Genomic DNA, 6,136 nt, shown 5'->3' with positions numbered 1-6,136 from the left:
AAGAGAGAGAGAGAGAGACAGCTCCTCTACAGAATCTTCCTTTACATGAACAGGACAACTGGGAAAGCAATCTGGAATCATCCATATGGATCCAGCATCATTGCTGTGCCACCAGCTATACCTTAAATAGTAATCATTTCTTTATTGTGATTACGTGTAAAATCTTTTCTAGCTATTTGGATTATACGTTGCATTATTGTTGTCTCTAGTTTCCCACTGCACGTTAGAGTATCATGGTTTGTTCCTCCTATCGAGCTATAGCCTTGTACTGCCCATTGACCAACCTCTCCCAATCTCCCCCTCCTGTCTAGTGTCCCCAGTCTGTGGCAACCTCTGCTTTACTCTTGACTTTCATGAGATTAAATTTTTTTAGTTTTTACATATGAGTGAGGCCACTTTTCTTTCTGTGCCTGGCTTATTTCATTTAATATAATGTCCACTGGAGTCATCCATGTTGTTGCAAATGATACAATTTCTTCTTTTTAAAAATGGCTGAGTAGTGTTCCACTGTGTATATATACTACATTTTATTTATCCATTCAACTGTTGATAGGCATTTAGATTGATTCCATATCTTAGCTATTATAAATAGCACTGCAATAAACATGGGAATGCAGGTGTCTTTTTGATATACTGATCTCATTTCCCAGAAGTGAAATGGCTGAATCATATAGTAAATTTATGTTTAATTTTTTTAGAAATCTGTACACTGCTTTCCATAATGGCTGTACTAATTTACATTCCCACCAATACTTTGTGAGAGTACCCCTTTCTTCACTTCCTTGATAGCATTTCTTATTATTTACTTATTTATTTTTATAATAGTCATTCAAATTGAGGTGAGGTGATATCTTATTGTTTTGAATTCCATTTCCCTGATGGTTAGAGATGGTGAACATTTTTTTCATGTGTGTGTTGGCCATTTGTATATCTTCCCTGGAGAAATGTCTATTTAAGTTCTTTTGCCTATTTTTAAACAATATTTATTTATTTATTGCTGTTGAATTATTTGAGTTCCTTATGAACTCTGAATAGTAACTCTGTCAGTTGTTGATTCGCAAATATTTCCTTTTATTCTGTAGGCCTCTTCCTCTGCTGATTGTCTTTATCGTGGAAAACCTTTTTCATTTGCTATAATTCCATCTGTTTATTTCTGCTTTGGTTTATTGTACTTTCAAGGTATTGGCTATGAAGTTTTTCCAGGCAGATGTCATGTAGTGTTTCCACTACATTTTCTTTTATTGATTTTATGGTTTTGGAGATCCCCATCCATTAAGGACAGACACTGTGTGTCAAAAACCACACCCAAAGATGAGTGTATGGAGGCACAAAGGAGGGACATCAAGCTCAAATTAAAAGAACTAAGCAAGTTAGATTTGTAGGAAGGCACAAGTAAGCAGAGATGATAGACAATCAATTTAAGTAAAAGATGATGTTGAAAATATAGAGGCAAAGCATTTGGAAAGGAGAAAAATAGAGGAATAGAAAAAAGAACTATAGAAGAGAGTGGATAACAAATTTGGGAAACTATTATCAGGAATAGTTAATGTATACTTCCACAAGAGAAGAGGTTCAGGATTATGCCAGAGAAATGAACAATAATGAATCATGCAGAACCTTGGAAGTGAAAATATTGAAAAATTTTCACTTTTATCAAGAAGGAAAGAGGGAGCCATAGAAAGATGTGATCAGATTGACAGTGTCATATTAAAAACTACAAATATAGGTGAAGAATGCATAATAAGCATGTGTTTGCAGTGAGCAGGGCATATTGTAGGGCAGAGGTAGAGTAGTGGGATGCAAGATCAGAAGCAAGGAGACTAATTAGAGGCAGTTACTGTCATTTAGGTTGTAGATTATGGAACTTTGTCTTGGAGGGACAATGGCGTTAAAGTGACTATATTGATTTGTCTTCTTCAGAGTCATAACTGAAAGATGTGGTAATTTTGATATAGGATGATTTTGATAAGACTGAAGAAACTGAGGAGAAAAGAGTTTAAAACCTCTCTGAATTTATGAATTGGATAGCTAAGTGGATATTTGTGCTATTTGCTGAGCCAGGGAATATAGAAGGGGAAAGAGATTTGAGAACGTTCAAGGTTTTTGTTTTGTTTGGCTTTTTTTCCCATTTGTGATGAGAGGAGAGAGAGAGAGAGAGAGAACCGCTACTTTCATGGTACATGGTTATGCTCTAATTCCTTTTCCTCCATTTCTCCTCCTTTTGCAATTTTGGGCACACAAGAATGAACACATGCCCAGCATGTTTTTTCAAGCTATTAGTCCAGAACTCATACCACATGGCTAGTCATGTGAGATCCAGCTGCCTTAACCACCAAGCCATGGGGTGGCCAAAAAAAGAGATATTTTTGACAAGGTATATGTCTCTATCTTCCTGCATTTGTATCCCAATTAGCTGGGATTATAGGTCTGTTTACATTGGCCCAGGAACTGAATCTTAGCATACTATCTGGCCTTCAGCCTCCCAAGTGGTGGTTTTACTATGTGCCACTGTAGCGTGGCAAGATTTGAGAAGTTTTAACACATTGAGTATGAAGTGCCTATGAGTCACCTATGAGAAGAAATTCAATAGGCAGGTGGATGTATTTTGGGTATAGATATTTATGACAATCAACAAAGAAAAGGGTGATATTGCCTAAAGAGAAATTTAAAAATAAGACAATTTTAGAAAAGAGGGTAAAGAGAGAAGGAGAGAGGAGAGAAAGGGAAGGGAAAGGATACCAGGAAAGGGAATAGAACAGTCTCTGATAGTATGAACAAGAATATTCATAAGTAAGGAAATGGCAGAGAAGGAGAGTGCTCTATAAAAGACATAAAAGAACACCCAGATATGTGGGAGGAAAATATGAAAATGTGAGATCATGAAAGCCAAGGAGAAAGAAGGTTAAGTGGTAAAACTGTTTGCCGAATTTATTAATAAAGAGAATTTTGATGACACAACCAGGAGCAATACCAGTGAGTGCTAGAAACAGAATCTAGATTACAGTGGATTTACCCAGATATCAAAAAAGGTAAAAATAAGCCCTAAAATGTAGTTACTGCAAAGTATAAATACTTCTTCTTTTGTCCTATATATTTTATTTCTGAGAATTATGAAGGGGACAATAAATGATCATTTTCTTCAAGATAAATGTAAAATTAATTTTAAATTAAGATTAATTTTCTAAAAACTTGACATTTCAAACTTCACCCTCCAGACCCCCAAAATTAGATAGTACAGGCAAATCACAGGCCCTTTCAGAAGCCATCTACATCTGAGTTGTGCCCTGCCCCTTTCAGGGACTAGGGTAACTGAAGATTTTCTGCTCCAATTTCACCGTTCAGACCCCAAAAATTAGACAGCCTCCACACACTCATTGTCTAGACAGGTCTAGGTGCACAGTAGCCAAACATCTGAATAGACTGCAGAATGAGCAGTATGGAGAAGGAAAGAACTGCAGAAAGAGCATGGTTCATCTCCTCTTGCATGCCTCTGAACTCTCAGCCTAAGCCCCACAGTGTAGCTCAGGTGGGTTTATTCCCTAGAAACTGGGAGGCCTTTGTGATATCCAGTTCCAACAGCAAAAGTGCAGGTTGTGTGGTGAGCGTCAAGGAAACAGAACTGCAGCAGATTGTGGATCACCTCCCTCCAAATGCCTCTAAACACTCAGATTTAACTCCAAGAAATTAGGAAGAAATATATAATCCATCAGATAGCCAGAAACCATTGCAGAGGCACAAAAAATGTGAGAAACCAAGAAAATACCTCTCCCCCAAGGGGAAAAACAAACAAACAAACAAAAACAATCCCTCATCATCCACAGACAGTACAATGGAACTCGTGGAAATGTCTGATAAACTATTCAGAATACTAATGGTGAGAAAACTAACTGAGATGCAATAGAAGAGGGACAATGAACTCCACAAGATGCAAGAGAAAAGAGACAATGAGTTTCAGGAGGTGAGGAAATCCTTCCACGATTTGAAAGAAGAAATGCACACCATAAAAATGGAACTGTCAGAGATGAAGGCTATAATACAGGAAATCAAAACCTCCCTTGAAAGTATGCAGGACCAACAGTTAGTGTAATGGCTATGTCACTGAACTCCTTTGTAGCCAACCACAGTTCGAGTCCTGGACCCGATGGCTTAAACTCACGCCAGGCGCATGTACATGCGTGCCCAGGATCCCAAAAGGAGACTGGAGGAAAGGGATTGCTGTGTGGCCATCCCCCCGGAGGGTGATTTCTTGCTTTCTATCTCTCTGTCTCTCTGTCTTTCTGGCGAGTGATGCATTCTATAGCAAAAACCTCTCAAAAGAAAAAAGTATGAAAAGCAGATTAGATCATGCAGAAGACTGAATCTCAGACATAGAAGACAAAACCTCTGACCTAGAAAAAAATCACCTAAAAGACTAAAAAATAAAATAAAATAAAATAAACCCAAAATGTGGCTAATATATGAGAAATACTACATATCATTAAACACCCAAACATCTGGATAATTGGTAACCCAGAAGATGAAGAAACTTATAAAGTCATTGATAATCTATTTCATGAAATCCTGCAAGAAAACTTTCCAAAACTAGAGAGGCACTCAAATATCCGGACCCAAGAAATACAAAGGACCCCTAATAGAATCAACCCAAGAAGATGTTTTCCAAGGCACATCATAGCCAGATTGGCCACATCCACAGACAAAGACAAGATACTAAAATCAGTAAGAGAGAAACATCTAGTTACCCTATCAGGCTAACATTGGACCTCTCATCAGAAACAATGCAAGCAAGAAAAGAATGGGAAAATATATTCAAAGTGTTAAATCAAAAGCAATATCAACTAAGATTACTATACCCAGCAAGATTATCCTTCATATGGGAAAAAAAGTTAAAAACTGAATTTACCAACACTAGACCAGCTCTTCAAAAATTTCTGAAGGAAGTGCTATACCAGAAAAACTAAAGACAGACACACAGAAATAAGAGAACAAAAAACAACCAAGAAAATGGCCAACTAAATGGTAGGGACAAGTCCAGAAAGATCAATAATAACATTGAATGTTAACTTCCAGAATTTAAACAGAAAGATATGACCACAGTAACACTGCAAATTTAACAGAAGAGAGATTAATTACATGATACTAAACAGGTAAAATAGAATTTTATGACTTTTGATTAAAATATTACTGATTTTCTTCTATGCTTTGCTTTCCAGATTTAAGGATTTTTGTCTTCTTTTGAGCTGTTGATAGGTTCAGCAATTCGTTAATTTTTAAAAATTGAACCAGAAACTTTTCTCCTTTCCTGATGCTTCTGGAATTGGAAAATATCTGTGAGTATTCTTATTTTGTGGCAGAATTGTTATTTGCATAAGTTCAATAATACCTGTTGCTTTGCATGAGAAATTGTAAATACTGATTATTGCCAGGGCTTTGACAGAAATGTCATATGTGAAGATATGACCAGAAAGCTAAGGAACTAAGATAGATCTCAAAAAAGCCAACAGAAGCTCTTAGAAAGATTGCCTGTTACCATCACAGGTCTGCCTGGCAGGTAAACAAAGAACTCACTTCCTGACAGTCCCCAAAATAACTTTCAAGTACAGGTACTTAAACGCACAATCTGATGATTAGTTTCTGACTTGGCTCAGTAGTCTTGGGAGGCTTTTAGAATCTAATCTGTTCTTTATAAAAGATAAACCTAGAGAGGCACTCAAAGATTCAGTCCCAAGAAATATAAAGGACCCCAAATATAATCAAACCAAGAAGATCTTCTCCAAGACACATTAAAGCCAGGCTGACCAAAACCACAGACAGAGACAAGATACTAAGATTGGCAAGAGAAAAACGGCAAGTTACCTACAAAGGACATCCCATCAGGCTAACAGCAGACCTCTCATCGGACACAATGCAAGCGAGGAAAGAATGGGAAAATATATTCAAAGTGTTAAGGGAAAATCAATTTCAGCCAAGAATACTCTACCCGGCAAGATTTTTGTTCATTTGGGAAGAAAAGACACAAATATTCTCAAATAAACAAAACCTGAAAGAATTTACCAGCACCAGACCAGATCTCCAAGAAGTTCTTAAGGGAGTGTTATGTCAGTAAAATTAAATGCAGACACACAGAAATAAGAGTTCA

Source organism: Tupaia chinensis, unplaced genomic scaffold, assembly GCF_000334495.1.
Source record: "Tupaia chinensis unplaced genomic scaffold, TupChi_1.0 Scaffold000289_1, whole genome shotgun sequence".
Classification (NCBI taxonomy): domain Eukaryota; kingdom Metazoa; phylum Chordata; class Mammalia; order Scandentia; family Tupaiidae; genus Tupaia; species Tupaia belangeri.
Note: the sequence above shows the minus strand (reverse complement) of the source record.